The sequence below is a fragment of the Dryobates pubescens genome, chromosome 9 (genome assembly GCF_014839835.1).
Source record: "Dryobates pubescens isolate bDryPub1 chromosome 9, bDryPub1.pri, whole genome shotgun sequence".
Classification (NCBI taxonomy): Eukaryota; Metazoa; Chordata; class Aves; order Piciformes; family Picidae; genus Dryobates; species Dryobates pubescens.
In genome coordinates, this window is record NC_071620.1 from 801539 (window position 1) to 817740 (window position 16202).

The window sequence follows — 16202 nt, forward strand, 5'->3', positions numbered from 1 at the left end:
GAAGGTTGAACGCTGCAACGGTTTGTTGAAGACCACTCTCAAAGCCATGGGAGGTGGAGCTTTGAAAAACTGGGAGAAACATTTAACACAAGCAACCTGGCTGGTGAATAGTAGAGGTTCAGTGGTACGCCTTTTAATGGCAGTTTCCCTGAGATACCCTTCCCGAGATGACCTTCCATGGAATCCTAAGCCCTGGACTACCATAGATGAGGGAATTAAGCATCTGAGAGAGTTTGCCATTAGAGAGATACTCTATGGTGACCATGATACTCTGAATCCTGACGATATCCCTGTGGCAGCTGGTCTTGCTAAAAAGCTCATCAAGCTTGCTCCTTCCAATTATGCAAACATTTTGGCAAGCAGAATTGTGGCAAGAAATTATGGTGGAGATCCTCCCACGGTTGGCCAATTCACCGATCAACTAAGACAATGGGATGATAGCATGACACGTGTTTCTTTGGTTTCAGCCATTAAAGCCCCACGTTGGGCGCCAAAAAAAAAAAAGGAGTGTGGTGGTTTGAAAGGAAAGGCTCTGCTTTCCCTCCCCCACTGAGAAAGAGACCACGGCTAAACCCAGTCGGGGAAATGAGAGTATATTTTACAAGGGAACAGATTCTGTGTAACACAACCAATGCAGGGATTTTACAATATATACAGGAATATACAGCAAATGAACTCAACCAGAAACCAGACCCCCCACAGAGGGGGCTTCCCCCTGTGCCCCCTTCACCCCCCTACCTCCCTTCTCCCCCAAAAGAGGTAGAAGAAGAGACAAGGATGGTTAGCAGGACAGGGGAAGAAGCGGACAGGCCTGTTCCAGGGAGGGAGTTAGTTCTTATCTCTTGGCAAGAAGCCCAGAAGCAGATCCAGCCGAAAGGGACAGCGAAGGAAGGAAGACTGAGAGAAAGTTCCCAGCTGCGCTGGGCCCAACCTCACCTCCCACAATCCTACCAATGAAATTCGTTTAGAATACCAAAATATTTTACAAACATTTAGCCAGTGTGCCCCTTCCTTAAAGGCACAGCGTCAAACGGCCACAGCTGGCCGCTGCTGCAGGCTGCAAACCCAGCTCCAGGCACCGGGGCAGTGCCTGTGTCCTCTGCTGGGCTGATCCAAGGTCCCCACGGTCACCAGTTGTCCCCAGCTGGCTACGCCAGGCAGAGCCACCGGGAGCAGCTCTGCCCCTGGGCTGCCCTGCTTCCAAACCCATAGAATCATGGCATCAACAAGGTAGGAGAAGACCTCAGAGATCACCAAGTTCAAGCTGGCACCCAACACCTCATGGCTAACAAACCATGGCTCCAAGGGCCACATCCAATCCCCTCTTGAACACCTCCAGGGATGGGGACTCCACCACCTCCCTGGGCAGCACATCCCAATGGCCAACAGCTGTCTCTGGGAGGAACTTTCTCTTCACCTTGAGCCTAAACTTCCCCTGGCACAGCTTGAGACTGCTGCTCTCTGCCACCTGGTCAGGATGCCTCCTTCCCTCCTGCCTGCACCGAGAAGAGGGATTTACAAGCAGGTAGGTAAAGTGATTGGCTGAAACCTGCCTGGGCAGGGCAGGGCAGGACACTCTCTGCAGGACAGTGAAAACATTGAGGCTCTGTGTCCGTGTCCCTCACTCTGAGCACACAGCCCTGGGAGAGGTGCAGGAGCTTGGTGCCTCCTCTGCCTTTCAAATTCCTTGTGCAGAGCCTCAGCAGCTACAGCTAAAGGGCTGGAAGTGAGAAGCCAGAGGCTGGCTTCTGGCGTGTTCCCAGGGCTCTCACGTGTGCTGGGTAGGTTTCCTCCCTGGGATGGCCAGCACACCCAATTGCAGTCACAACTGAACAGAAGCCAAGAGGTCAGCTGTGCCTTGCATTCCCTCTGGCCTTTCCAGGCTACTCTTCCCCTGAGCTCAGAGGCTGAGGGAGCTGGGGTTGCTTAGCCTGCAGAAGAGGAGGCTCAGGGGAGACCTCCTTACCATCTACAACTCCCTGCAGGGAGGTTGGAGCCAGGTGGGGGTTGGGCTCTTCTCCCAGGCACCCAGCACCAGAACAAGAGGACACAGACTCAAGCTGTGCCAGGGGAGGTGCAGGCTGGAGGTGAGGAGAAAGTTCTTCCCAGCCAGAGAGATTGGCCCTGGGGATGTGCTGCCCAGGGAGGTGGTGGAGTCCCCACCCCTGGAGGTGTTCAAAACCAGCCTGGCTGAGGCCCTTGGTGCCATGGTTTAGCTGATTAGTTGGTGCTGGGGGATAGGTTGGGCTTGATGATCTCAAAGGTCTTTTCCAACCTGGTTAGTTCTGTCTTCTTCTGTCTTCTGTCAGAATCCCAGGCACAGACAGGAGGCTGTGACCTCAGCCAGACCCCACTCTCCTTTATCCTCCTGTTGTGGGGGTGGGAGATGTTTTCCTCTCCCTGAGAGGGGGAGCAGGGCTGCTGCAGGACCATAACCACAGCAGCAATCCCCAGCTCTGCCTGACCCCAGCTCACTGCCTCTCCAGCTGGGATCCCAGCCCCTTCTCAGCACACTTCTCCAGATTGCCTCCCCTGGCTTCTCCTGCTGTCATGTGCAGACCTCACACAGCCCCCCCACACACCACACCCCCCAAACCAACCCAGGGTGCTGCTCACCCAGGCAAGGGAGAGAAGATGCCAGAACTTTGGGGGGAGGCTCTGAGGCTGGGTGAGAAAGGGGCAGAGGCAGGGCAGAGTGCAGCAGAAAGCAGAGGGTCAGCAGAGGGTCAGCAGGCAGCATGTGCCTCAGCCTGCCGTCAGATGCTTGCTCTCAGCGCTCAGGCTCTCACAGGGGAAGCCTCCCAAAGCGCCAGCAGGGCTCCCAGAGGCCAGGAGGATCTGTGCTTCAACACCTGGCACAGCTCAGCTTTGGCTGGGGTTAAAATCACTCATGGTTACTGCCAGCCTGGTTCCATCTGCTGCCTGCTCCGCACCGGTGCTGGGGCACATCAGTGCTGAGCAGCAAAGCCCCTGGGGTTTGACCCTACACAAACACCAGGACAGCACAGCTGCTCTGGAGGCATTCTGGAGCAGCTCTCCACAGCTAAGCAGCTCTGCAAGCAGAGCTCTGCTGAGCTGAAAAGGAACAAAGAAGTCAACCCCCACCTGGGCTGCAGGTTCACCAGGTCCTGTTTCAACCTGGGGTGCAGGTGGCACACAGGAGTGGTTCTGCTGGCTCTGCTCTGACTCTCTGGGGAGCAAGGCTTAGCAAAAAGCCATCAAACAGCAGCAGCTTAGTGCTTCACCTTTCAGACAGCCAAGGGGCATCATATGTAAGTATTCAGATGACACCCAGCTGGGGGCAACAGCTAAGCTGTGAGAGGGGAGGAGAGCTCTGCAGAGCGACCTGGCCAGGCTGGGCAGAGGGGCAGAGGCCAAGGGCAGGAGATGGAACACAGCCAAGTGCCAGGGGCTGCACTTTGGCCACAGCAACCCCAGGGAGAGCTACAAGCTGGGGGCAGAGTGGCTGAGAGCAGCCAGGCAGAGAGGGACCTGGGGGTGCTGGTGGACAGCAGCTGAACATGAGGCAGCAGTGTGCCCAGGGGGCCAAGAAGGCCAAGGGCATCCTGGCCTGCAGCAGGCAGAGTGTGGCCAGCAGGAGCAGGGAAGTCCTTCTGCCCTGGGCTCAGCACTGCTCAGGCCACCCCTTGAGTCCTGTGTCCAGCTCTGGGCTCCTCAGGTCAGGAAAGAGGTTGAGCTGCTGGAAGGTGTCCAGAGAAGGGCAACAAAGCTGGGGAGGGGTCTGGGGCACAGCCCTGGGAGGAGAGGCTGAGGGAGCTGGGGTTGCTTAGCCTGCAGAAGAGGAGGCTCAGGGGAGGCCTTCTTGCTCTCTGCAACTCCCTGCAGTGAGGCTGGAGCCAGGTGGGGGTTGGGCTCTGCTCCCAGGCACCCAGCCCCAGAACAAGAGGCCACAGTCTCAAGCTGTGCCAGGGGAGGTTCAGGCTGGCGGTGAGGAGAAAGTTCTTCCCAGCCATAGAGATTGGCCCTGGGGATGTGCTGCCCAGGGAGGTGGTGGAGTCCCCAGCCCTGGAGGTGTTTAGGAAGAGCCTGGCTGAGGCCCTTGGTGCCAGGGTTGAGTTGCTCAGATGGTGCTGGGGGAGAGGTTGGGCTGGATGAGCTCTGAGGTCATTTCAACCTGGTTAATCCAATCCTATCCTATCCTATCCTATCCTATTCAATGCTAAAGCTGTTACACAGCTGGGTCCTGGCTCAGGACAGTTTGCTTCTCTGTTAATCCTCCAGGAAAGTCCTCCATGCTGAGCCACCAAACTATGCTTTGATGTCTAAGAGAAGATACCAGAGTGGAACATTTCCTTCTGGGGTAGCAGAGCAGTGCCTGCTGCTTCAATAAGGTTCTGGGCTGGTTTGTGGATACTCTGAGGTCACAAATCCTGTGGACTTTTGCTCAGACACACCCCAGAGCCCTTCCTCTCCATGCTCAGCAGAGTTCTGAACAGCTGCTCAAACAAGGGGAGCTGCAAGGAAGCCCCAGCTGCAGATTAATGTAACCTTGTTAATTAGCTAGCCAGGCAGTGAGCAGAGCTTGCTTCGTGGGCATGAGCAGGGAGGAGATGAGGGAAATGGATAGACAATGACCTGCTTTTCAGGGAAGACTCAGATGTGGACAGAGCTAACCAGGCCATCATCTGATTTTAGTCCTGCCACTGGCAATGAAAGGAAAAAGTGAAAGAGGAGGAAAGTGAAAGGGGAGGAAGGTGAAAGGGGACAAAGGTGAAAGGGGACAAAAGTGAAAGGGGAGGAAGGTGAAAGGGGAGGAAAGTGAAAGGAGAGGAAGGTGAAAGGGAGGAAGGTGAAAGGGGAGGAAGGTGAAAGGGGAGGAAAGTGAAAGGGGAGGAAGGTGAAAGGGGAGGAAGGTGAAAGGGGAGGAAGGTGAAAGGAGAGGAAGGTGAAAGGGGAGGAAGGTGAAAGGAGAGGAAGGTGAAAGAGGAGGAAGGTGAAAGGGGAGGAAGGTGAAAGGGGAGGAAAGTGAAAGGGGAGGAAGGTGAAAGGGGAGGAAGGTGAAAGGGGAGGAAGGTGAAAGGAGAGGAAGGTGAAAGGGGAGGAAGGTGAAAGGGGAGGAAGGTGAAAGAGGAGGAAGGTGAAAGGAGAGGAAGGTGAAAGGGGAGGAAGGTGAAAGGAGAGGAAGGTGAAAGGGGAGGAAGGCGATAGGGGAGGAAGGCGAAAGGGGAGGAAGGTGAAAGGTAAAAGGGGAAAGAGGTAAAAAGCAAAAGAGGTTAAAAAAAGGGAAAGAGGTAACATGGGACAGAGGTTAAAAGGAAAAACGTGAAAGAGGAGAAAGGGGAAAGCAAAAAAAGTAAAAGAGGGAAAAGGTGGAAGAGGAGAAAGGTGGAAGAGGAGAAAGGTGCAAGAGGAGAAAGGTGAAAGAGGAGAAAGGTGGAAGGGGAAAAAGGTGGAAAGGGGAAAAGGTGGAAGGGGAAAGAGGTGGAAGGGGAAAAAGGTGAAAGAGGGAAAAAGTGGAAGAGGGAAAAGGTGGAAGAAGAGAAAGGTGGAAGAGGAAAAAGGTGGAAGAAGAGAAAGGTGGAAGAAGGAAAAGGTGGAAGAAGAGAAAGGTGGAAGAAGGAAAAGGTGGAAGAAGAGAAAGGTGGAAGAAGGAAAAGGTGGAAGAAGAGAAAGGTGGAAGAAGAGAAAGGTGGAAGAGGAAAAAGGTGGAAGGAGAAAAAGAGGGGAAAGGTGGAAGAGAAAAAAGGTGGAAGAGGCAAAAGGTAAAAGAAGAGGATGGTTTCCAGGGAGGAGGAAGGCAGCAGGCACAGAGCTGTGCAAGGAAAAGCAGCAGACTTCTAATTTTAGCAGCCTTTGAGAGCAGAAGGTTTCCCTGCATGGAAGGGACCTTCAAGGTCATCCAGGGACACCTCCTGCTGCCCAGGGAGCTGAAGGCCCTGTCCCCCCTGGCCCTGCAGGAGGCAGAGCAGAAGCATTGCACGGCGTGAGCATTTGTGGATTCTGCCCTCCCCAGCCACTTGGGAGTCCTGCTGCATCTCCAGGACAGCCATTAGGGCCTGGCTTCATTTAGCATCTGCTCCATCTTGCTGCATTTTGCTGCTGTTCAATCACAGCAGTGGCTTCAGGAGCCTGAATGCCACCGAGGAAAATCTGATCTGAGCAGTCCAAAGGGAGGCTGAGGCTATGCCAGGCCTTTTGCTGCCAGGTCCTGACCATTCCTGACTGTCTTTTCCTCTTAAGAGCTCCTGTGGAGTTCTTCTCTTCCTCACCAGCTTCAACCATCCTGCAGCTCTTCTTGCTAACAAAATCCTTTTACTCCCAGCTGCTGTGTTTCCAAGCAGTGCAAACAGATGCAGTGAGCAACTGGCAGCTCAGAGGTGTTTCTGCACTGAGAGGTTGGTCTGAGCACAGTGTGAGTTGGAGAAAGAAGCAGCCCAGGGTGTAAGGAAAATATCCTCCCTGTAAATTGTATTGAATCATAGAGAAGGGACCTCAAGGCTCATCCACTTCCAGCCCCCCTGCCATGGGCAGGGACACCTCACACCACAGCAGGTTGCTCACAGCCACCTCCAGCCTGGCTGCAAACACCTCCAGGCAGGAGGCTGCCACCACCTCCCTGGGCAGCCTGTGCCAGGCTCTCACCGCTCTCATGGGCAACAACTTCTTCCTCACAGCCAATCTCAAGCTCCCTACTTCTAGTTCTGCTCCATCCCCCCCACTCTTATCCCTCCCTGACGCCCTCAGAAGTCCCTCCCCAGCCTTCTTGTAGCCCCCTGCAGATCCTGGAAGGCCACAATGAGGTCTCCTGGGAGCCTTCTCCTCTCCAGACTGCACAGCCCCAGCTCCCTCAGTCTGTGCTCACAGCAGAGCAGCTCCAGCCCTCTGCTCCTCCTCATGGCCCTGCTCTGGACACCTTCCAGCACCTCCAGAGCCTTCCTGTCATAAGGGTTGTAATAGGGGAAGTGGAAGATCAGTCTGGAAGCAGGTCTCTGGGAAACGAGAGCACTCAGTGGAGGGCAACCCATTCCATGAAGAAACAAGAAGAACAAGAGGACACAGTCTCAAGCTGTGCCAGGGGAGGTTCAGGCTGGAGGTGAGGAGAAAGTTCTTCCCAGCAAGAGAGATTGGCCCTTGGAATGTGCTGCCCAGGGAGGTGGTGGAGTCCCCAGCCCTGGAGGAGTTCAGGAAGAGCCTGGCTGAGGCCCTTGGTGCCATGGTTGAGTTGCTCAGATGGTGCTGGGGGAGAGGTTGGGCTGGATGAGCTCTGAGGTCTCTTCCAACCTGATTGATTCTGTATTCTGTACATCCATGGCAGCTGCAAGAATTCTTTGATTATCCTATTGGGGGACAAAAGAAAAAAAGAAAAGGGGGAAAAAAAGACCACATAGCTGCAGACAAATCAGCCAAGCTCCTCCTGCTCTCTCTTAGCCCTCTGCACATCTCCAGTGCGAGCTTTTGCCGGGAGCCCAACACTGCCCTTTGCCAGCCACTCATCACAGCGCGCCGCGAAGCCCCGCTGCAAGGCGCCGCTGCTCCCAGGCGACCTCCTTCCTGTTAACTAATGCCAAGAGTGCAGTAATGTGCTTGTTTGAACTTCCAGAGGACATCAAATACCAGCTCATTCCCCTAATTCTGGTGTTACCTTACAAGGGAGAGAGAGCTCGTGGAGCCAAGAACTTCAGCGCCGCAGCGCTCGGCGCTCCGGCGTGGAGCAGCCTCATTAAGAGAGGAGCAGGGAGCTGCAGAGCAAATTCTGACATTTAAAATGAGATAGAAATTAAAAATTAAGGGGGGGGGGGGAATAGATCAACAAATCACAACTCTGAAACCTTCCTGAAAACCAAACCAGCTCAGCCCTGCTAGCTGAGCCCTTCCCAGAAGTGTTCCGCCCTAAGATTCTCCACCTGTACTCTGCACTGCTCAGGCCACAACTTGAGTCCTGTGACCAGTTCTGGGCCCCTCAGTTTAAGAAGGACATTGAGAGACTTGAAGGTGTCCAGAGAAGGGAAACAAGGCTGGGGAGAGGCCTTGAGCACAGCCCTGGGAGGAGAGGCTGAGGGGGCTGGGGTTGTTTAGCCTGGAGAAGAGGAGGCTCAAGGGAGACCTCATTGCTCTCTGCAACTTACAAGCAGAAAGGGACCTGGGGATACTGATTGACAGCAGCTGAACAAGAGGCAGCAGTGTGCCCAGGGGGCCAAGAAGGCCAAGGGCATCCTGGCCTGCAGCAGGCAGAGTGTGGCCAGCAGGAGCAGGGAAGTCCTTCTGCCCTGTGCTCAGCACTGCTCAGGCCACCCCTTGAGTCCTGTGTCCAGCTCTGGGCTCCTCAGGTCAGGAAAGAGGTTGAGCTGCTGGAAGGTGTCCAGAGAAGGGCAACAAAGCTGGGGAGGGGTCTGGAGCACAGCCCTGGGAGGAGAGGCTGAGGGAGCTGGGGTTGCTTAGCCTGCAGAAGAGGAGGCTCAGGGGAGACCTCCTTGCTCTCTGCAACTCCCTGCAGGGAGGTTGGAGCCAGGTGGGGGTTGGGCTCTTCTGCCAGGCCCCCAGCAGCAGAACAAGAGGACACAGTCTCAAGCTGTGCCAGGGCAGGTTCAGGCTGGAAGCGAGCAGAAAGTTCTTCCCAGCAAGAGAGATTGGCCCTGGGGATGTGCTGCCCAGGGAGGTGGTGGAGTCCCCAGCCCTGGAGGTGTTCAGAAAGAGCCTGGCTGAGGCCCTTGGAGCCATGGTTGAGTTGCTCATATGGTGCTGGGGGAGAGGTTGGACTGGATGAGCTCTGAGGTCATTTCCAACCTGGTTTATTCTATTCTATTCTATTCTATTCTATTCTATTCTATTCTATTCTATTCTATTCTATTCTATTCTATTCTATTCTATTCTATTCTCAGGGGAGACCTTCTTGCTCTCTGCAACTCCCTGAAGGGAGGTTGGAGCCAGGAGGGGGTTGGTCTCTTCTCCCAGGCACCCAGCAGCAGAACAAGGGGACACAGTCTCAAGCTGTGCCAGGGGAGGTTCAGGCTGGAGGTTAGGAAGAAGTTCTACACAGAAAGAGTTATTTGCCATTGGAATGGGCTGCCTGGGGAGGTGGTGGAGTCACCATCCCTGGAGGTGTTCAGCAGGAGACTTGATAGGGTGCTTGGTGCCATGGGTTAGTTGCTCAGATGGTGTGAGGTGATAGGATGGACTTGATGATCGCTGAGGTAATTTCCAACCTGGTTTATTCTATTCTATTCTATTCTATTCTATTCTATTCTATTCTATTCTATTCCTATCAGTTCTGTTCTCAGCTGTCAACCAAATGCAGCAGCCCACAACCACCCTGTGCAGGCTTGAAGCCTTCGGGCCCCCTCTTGCTGAGAGGATCTCTCTGGACCCTGCTCAGATTCCTTAATTCATAGAATCAGTTGTTTCAGTTGGGAAAGACCTCTGAGATCATCAAGTCAGCTCATGGCATCTGAAATGAAATCACAGAACCACAGAATCATGCAATCAATAAGGTTGGAAAAGACCTCAGAGATCATCCAGTCCAAGCTGGCACCCAACCCCTCCTGGCTAACTAAACCATGGCTCCAAGGGCCACATCCAATCCCCTCTTGAACTCCTCGAGGGATGGGGACTCCACCACCTCCCCGGGCAGCACATCCCAAGGGCCAACAACTCTCTCTGGGAAGAACTTTCTCCTCACCTCCAGCCTAAGCCTCCCCTGGCACAGACTGAGACTGTGTCCTCTTGTTCTGCTTCTGGTTGCCTGGGAGAAGAGCCCAACCCCCACCTGGCTCCAACCTCCCTGCAGGGAGTTGTAGAGAGGAAGAGAAAGTTGTTAGCCATGGGAATGTGCTGCCCAGGGAGGTGGTGGAGTCACCACCCCTGGAGGTGTTCAAGAGGGGATTGGATGTGGCCCTTGGAGCCATGGTTTAGTTAGTCAGGAGGTGCTGGGTGCCAGCTTGGACTTGATGAGCTCTGAGGTCTTTTCCAACCTTATTGATTCCATGATTCTATGGCAAGTTATCAATTGGCTTCTCTGCCAATCTGCTTGCAGTCCCCCTGAAAAAGCAGTGTAGGAGAGGGTAAAACAAATTAAGATAACCAGAGGCAAATTCCCCTCAGCAGGGAGAAAAAGAGAGAAAGGTGAGAAGTGGGAGAGCCCCAGAAGCCAGGGAATGAAGGGGCATCAGGGAGAGGTGCAAGAGTGAAAGAGTCTGCACAGGAAGGAGGAATATGGGTGGAGGAGGGTGGTCAGCTGGTTTGGGCTGGAGAAGAGGAGGCTCAGGGGAGACCTTCTTGCTCTCTCCAACTCCCTGAAGGGAGGTTGGAGCCAGGAAGGGGTTGGGCTCTTCTGCCAGGCACCCAGCACCAGAACAAGAGGACACAGTCTCAAGCTGCGCCAGAGGAGGTTCAGGCTGTGTGGTAAGAATCCACACCTGAGGAAAGTGCAAATTGGAGCAATGACAGCCCTGGGAAAGGAGAGAGCAAAGTGTTACCCCTGGATCCAGCTGGCCAAGGGGGAAGAGCAAACAGTCTGGATGGCCAGACAGGATGTAACAGATGACAGCTAGCAGGGGGAGGAAGGGATGACCCCAAGAGGGCTGTTCTCCTGTGCCAGTAGAATAGAATAGAATAGAATAGAATGGAATGGAATAGAATGGAATACAATAGACCAGGTTGGAAGAGACCTTCAAGATCATTGTGTCCAACCTATCATCCAACACCACCCAACAAACTAACCCATGGCACCAAGCACCCCATCAAGTCTCCTCCTGAACACCTCCAGGGATGGGGACTCCACCACCTCCCTGGGCAGCCCATTCCAATGGGCAATTGCTCTCTCTGTGTAAAACTTCCTCCTAACCTCCAGCCTAAACCTCCCCTGGTGCAGCCTGAGACTGTGTCCTCTTGTTCTGCTGCTGGCTGCCTGGGAGAAGAGACCAACCTCTGCCTGTCTACAACCTCCCTTCAGGGAGTTGTAGAGAGCAATAAGGTCACCCCTGAGCCTCCTCTTCTCCAGGCTAAGCAACCCCAGCTCCCTCAGCCTCTCCTCACAGGACTTGTGTTCCAAACCCCTCCCCAGCTTTGTTGCCCTTCTTCTGGACACGCTCCAAGCAAGTCAACCTCCTTCCTAAACTGAGGAGCAGGAAGCAGAGAGAGAGAGACAGAGGAGCTGTAGATTCAGATCATGGTGGAGACCTTGAAACAATGCAGCAGCAGCAGCAGCAGCAGCAGCAGCAGGCTGCATCTGCCCGGCGCATCACGGCAGCCTTCAGCAAAGGGCACTTGCCCGGCCTGGCTGATTGGTGAGCAGCTCCTTCCCCCTGGAAGGATGGATGCTGTGAACTTGCAGGCTGGAGGACTGGCTAAGCATTTCCAGATTTGGCCATTAGAGCAGCTCATGCTCCTGAGCTCCTCGAATGCTATTACACTAAGTGGATTACCAGGGAAATAGATATGGAAGCGTTCCTGCAGGCACCAATCTCCCCGAAGAGCACAGACAGGCTTGCAGCTTGCCTTCATTCAAAGGCTCTGTGTGATGCCATTGACAGGACCCAGTGTAGGTGGCACCAAAAGAAAACTGGGGTCACTGGGACCCTCCTCGAGGCAAATCCTCAAAGGCACCGAGCTAGTGCAGATGTTCCTCAGCCCCTGGTTAAGGCAGCTGCTGTTTCATGCAGGCTGGTGATGGCCTGTGCCTGCGATGCCAGGAGAGCCTTTGATTGCCATATGCTTGTTGTGCGACACTCATTAACTGAACACAGGTTGTCATTAGGCAGCACACCTGCTGGCAGCTTGCACTGTGGCTGTGTGGCCTCTTCAGGAGCTTCCCTGCCTCGTGTGCGCCTCGGCGACGGAGCAGTCCTGGATGGCTTCAGCCGGAAGGACGAGTGAGCACCTGGCACGGGGAGAAGACATTGGGGACCCTCTGCCAGCCTGGGTAAACGGTGCAGCTTCCCCAGCAGCCCAAACCCCAGGCAAGCACAGCGTGCAAGTGAAGGCAGCGGCTTCCCCAGCCAGCAGCAGGTAGTTTGCGCTAGCAATGGGAGTTTGTGAGTGCTCATAAACCCCAGGTACCCTCCAGTTATGGTCTCTGAAGCATTGGGCAGTAAACTCTCCAGAATCCTGGGCTGCAGCAAGAGAAGCAGAGCCAGCAGGTCGAGGGAGAGGATTCTCCCCCTCTTCTCCACTCTGGTGAGACCCCAGCTGGAGCACTGCGTCCAGTTCTGGAGCCTCTGTGCCAGGAAGGATCTGGAGGGGTTGGAAGGTGTCCAGAGCAGGGCCAGGAGGAGCAGAGGGCTGGAGCTGCTCTGCTGTGAGGACAGCCTGAGGGAGTTGGGGCTGTGCAGGCTGGAGAGGAGAAGGCTCTGAGGAGTCCTTATTGTGGCCTTCCAGGATCTGAAGGAGGACTTTTGAGGGTGTCAGGGAGAGATAGGACTGGGAGGGATGGAGCAGAACTAGAAATGGGGAGACTGAGATTGGCTGTGAGGAAGAAGTTGTTGCCCAGGAGGGTGGTGAGAGCCTGGCACAGGCTGCCCAGGGAGGTGGTGGCAGCCTCCTGCCTGGAGGTGTTTGCAGCCAGGTTGGAGGTGGCTGTGAGCAACCTGCTGTGGTGTGAGGTGTCCCTGCCCATGGCAGGGGGGTTGGGGCTGGCTGAGCCTTGAGGTCCCTCCCAGCCCTGACAATTCTGTGATGATTCTATGAAAATTAAAAAGCAGAAGAGCTGAAGGCTGCAATGCTCAGGTGAACAGCACAGGACTTGTCTGGAGCAGACAAGGAAGAGCAGAGAAGTCATTTTCTTTGCTCTCCTGCTCCCTTAGCTCCCCCACCCCCGTCTGGAAGTGCCGGCTGCCCAGGAAGAAGCAGCGTGTGCGGTTTCAGACCGGCTGTGCGAGGCAGGCAGGCAGCAGGGAAATAAAACTGCAGCAAGGAAGCTCAGCCAGACATCCACAGCTGCGGCTTTGCTAAAGCACGGCTCACAGCAACTCGCAGCTTCCTTCTCTCTAGCTGGCAACGGGCGGAAGCTTGGGAAAGACCCGGGCTAGGCGAGGGGAAGTCCCCGCTCCTTGCTGCGGCTTCCTTTCCCCTTCCCCTGCGCTGCCGCGGAAAGTGCTGAAGCTGCCTTCAGCGCAATGAGTAAGCAGGGAAAAAAAGAACAAAGGCTCCGGGATTCACGGCCGGAAGGTTTCTCGGAGTTCTGTGCTCCGGGAGCATCCGAAGGCCTAACAAAAGAGGTTGTTCCGCGGCTCGGCTGGGCTGGGGAGCTGGTGAGGGAGGGTGTTTTTCTCTGGCGCAGATTTCCATATGCTGCTAGCCTGCCCTTTTCAGGAATTCATGCGCTGCTCGCACGCGTTCCTGGCCCCATCACTCATCCATACCCCACCGAGCGCTGCCAGCCCCTGCCCGCCCCCGGGGCCGCCCGCTTATCGCTAATGCAATCAGCGCCTCGCTCCGAGGGGGCCAGCTCCGGCTCGGCCTCCCTATTGTTCGCTGCCTGATTTGATTTGATCTCCGACTACAGCCGTGCCCGGCAATATTTTTGTCCTCCCTTTTGACAGTTCTATTGCCGGCGGCTTTCCTTCCCTTCCCATTGTTCAGGCTGGGCTGCTATCAGCCCACTATTTATTCTCATTTCCTAATTAGTGTTTGGCTGGCCCGGAGTGGTGTTACAGATGTGACAAGAGTTATATTTGTTTTATTCCCCCCCCCCCATCTCCCCCCCAACCCCCCCCGCATTCGGGCCGTAACTAATTGGAAGTAATAATCCCGGTGCCAATCAAAGAGGCTGCTGCCGATATGCTAGGCATAAATATTCATAATTAACTTGCTGCGTAACCTGACTTGGGATGTAATTAAATTGGCTTAACTTGTACCGTCTGATTCAACCTGTTTGTGCTGAATGCTTGCAGTTAAGGCTTGTTTCTAGTAAATGAAAGAGACAAGTTTTGCTTCTGGTTAAGCAAGAGCCAGCCAGCCGGAGCGGAGCCTGACTGAAACGCCGGGCTGTTGCTGTGTTAGCAGCCTTGTGAGCGCTCCAATTAGGCGCCCAGCTTAATGAACCCTCACCTGCGTGGCCAGCAGGAGCAGGGAAGGCCTTCTGCCCCTGTGCTCAGCGCTGGTTAGGTTACACCTCGAGTCCTGTGTCCTGTTCTGGGGCCCTCAAGTCAGGAAAGATGTTGAGATGCTGGGAGGTGTCCAAAGGCAACAAAGCTGGGGAGGGGTCTGGAGCACAGCCCTGGGAGGAGAGGCTGAGGGAGCTGGGGTTGCTTAGCCTGCAGAAGAGGAGGCTCAGGGCAGACCTTCTTGTTCTCTCCAGCTCCCTGAAAGGAAGTTGTAGCCAGGTGGGGGTTGGTCTCTTCTCCCAGGCAAGCAGCAGCAGAACAAGAGGACACAGTCTCAAGCTGTGCAGGGGGAAGTTTAGGCTCGATACTAGAAGGAAGTTCTTCCCAGCAAGACTGATTGGCCCTTGGAATGGGGCAAGATTTGCAGGGGGAAGTCTAGGCTTGATCTTAGAAGGAAGTTCTTCCCAGCAAGAGAGATTGCCCCTTGGAATGTGCTGCCCAGGGAGATGGTGGGGCCAGTGTCACCGGAGGTGTTTAAGAAGAGACTGGATGAGGCACTTAGTGCCATGGGCTAGTTGCTTAGCTAGGGTTGGGTGGTCAGTTGGACTTGATGATCTTGGAGGTCTCTTCCTACCTGGTTGATTCTGTGATTCTTTCCTGCTGGGGCCCACGTTCTCATCTGAAGTGAAGCAGTCAGGGTGAGAGAGCAGCGCTGGGGGAGGTGGCTGCTGCCCTGAAGCATCTTTGCAGGCAGCAGGCTGTAGGCTCCTGCTCAGAAGCAGTCACTCCCATTCAGCAGCGCTGAGCTTCCCTGGCTCATGTGGAGAGAAAGGAAAGTCACGATCAGGCTGGGTTTATTTTAGTCCTAGCCAGCTCATCTTGACACCCTTGTCTCCTGTCTAACAGAGCAGCAGTTTGTAGCAGGCAGGGCACTGTCATTGTGGAGCTGTGCAGAACCTAGGAGACTCCTCAGCCGCTGAAGGGAGATATCAGCCTCATCTCCACGCTCTCTAGAAGGCATCGGGCCCGAGCACTCCGATGTTCCCCACGAGAGATGCTTCAACTCGAGATTTTCAGGGCAGATTTCGTGTTGTAAACAAAATGGGAAGCAGAGCAGTGGGGTTGAGGGAGTTGTCTGTCTGTGTTTGATGGCGTTGTGATACGGTGGCAGAACCCCAAGTCCTCTGTGCTCCTCCCAAGGAGTTCTCACAGCTCTTTTTTTTCCAGGCTGCGCTGTCAACAGCACATCCTTGCTGCCCTTGCTGCCCCCCCCTGCTCTGCTCTGGGCTGCCTGGAAGGCACTGGGAGGGTGTTTTGGTGATTGCTGTCCCTGAGAAATGAAAAGGTTTGAAACCCACTTGGTTTGTTGTGCTGGTCTGTGGAGAAGGAAAGGGACTGCCTGAAATAAGGGCTGGCCAGATAGGATAGAACAGAATGGAATAGAATGGAATGGAATGGAATGCAATAGAATAGAATGGAATAGAATAGAATGGAATGGAATAGAGTAGAATAGAATAGAATAGAATAGAATAGAATAGAATAGAATAGAATAGAACAGAACAGAATAGAGTAGAATAGAACAGAACAGAATAGAGTAGAATAGAATAGGAGTAGAATAGAACAATGGAACGGAACGGAACAGAACAGAATAGAACAGAACAGAACAGAACAGAACAGAATAGAATAGAATAGAATAGAATAGAATTAACCAGGTTGGAAAAGACCTCACAGATCATCCAGCCCAACCTCTCACCCAACACCCTCTGATCAACTCAACCATGGCACCAAGCACCCCATCCAGTCTCTTCCTAAACACCTCCAGGGCTGGGGACTCCACCACCTCCCTGGGCAGCACATCCCCAGGGCCAATCTCTATGGCTGGGAAGAACTTCTTCCTCACATCCAGCCTGAACCTCCCCTGGCACAGCTTGAGACTGTGTCCTCTTGTTCTGCTGCTGGGGGCCTGGCAGAAGAGCCCAACCCCCAGCTGGCTCCAACCTCCCTTCAGGGAGCTGCAGAGAGCAAGAAGGTCTCCCCTGAGCCTCCTCTTCTGCAGGCTAAGCAACCCCAGCTCCCTCAGCCTCTCCTGCCAGGGCTGTGCTCCAGACCCCTCCCCAGCTTTGTTGCCCTTCTCTGGACACCTTCCAGCAGCTCAACCTCTTTCCTGACCTGAGGAGCCCAGAGCTGGACACAGGACTCAAG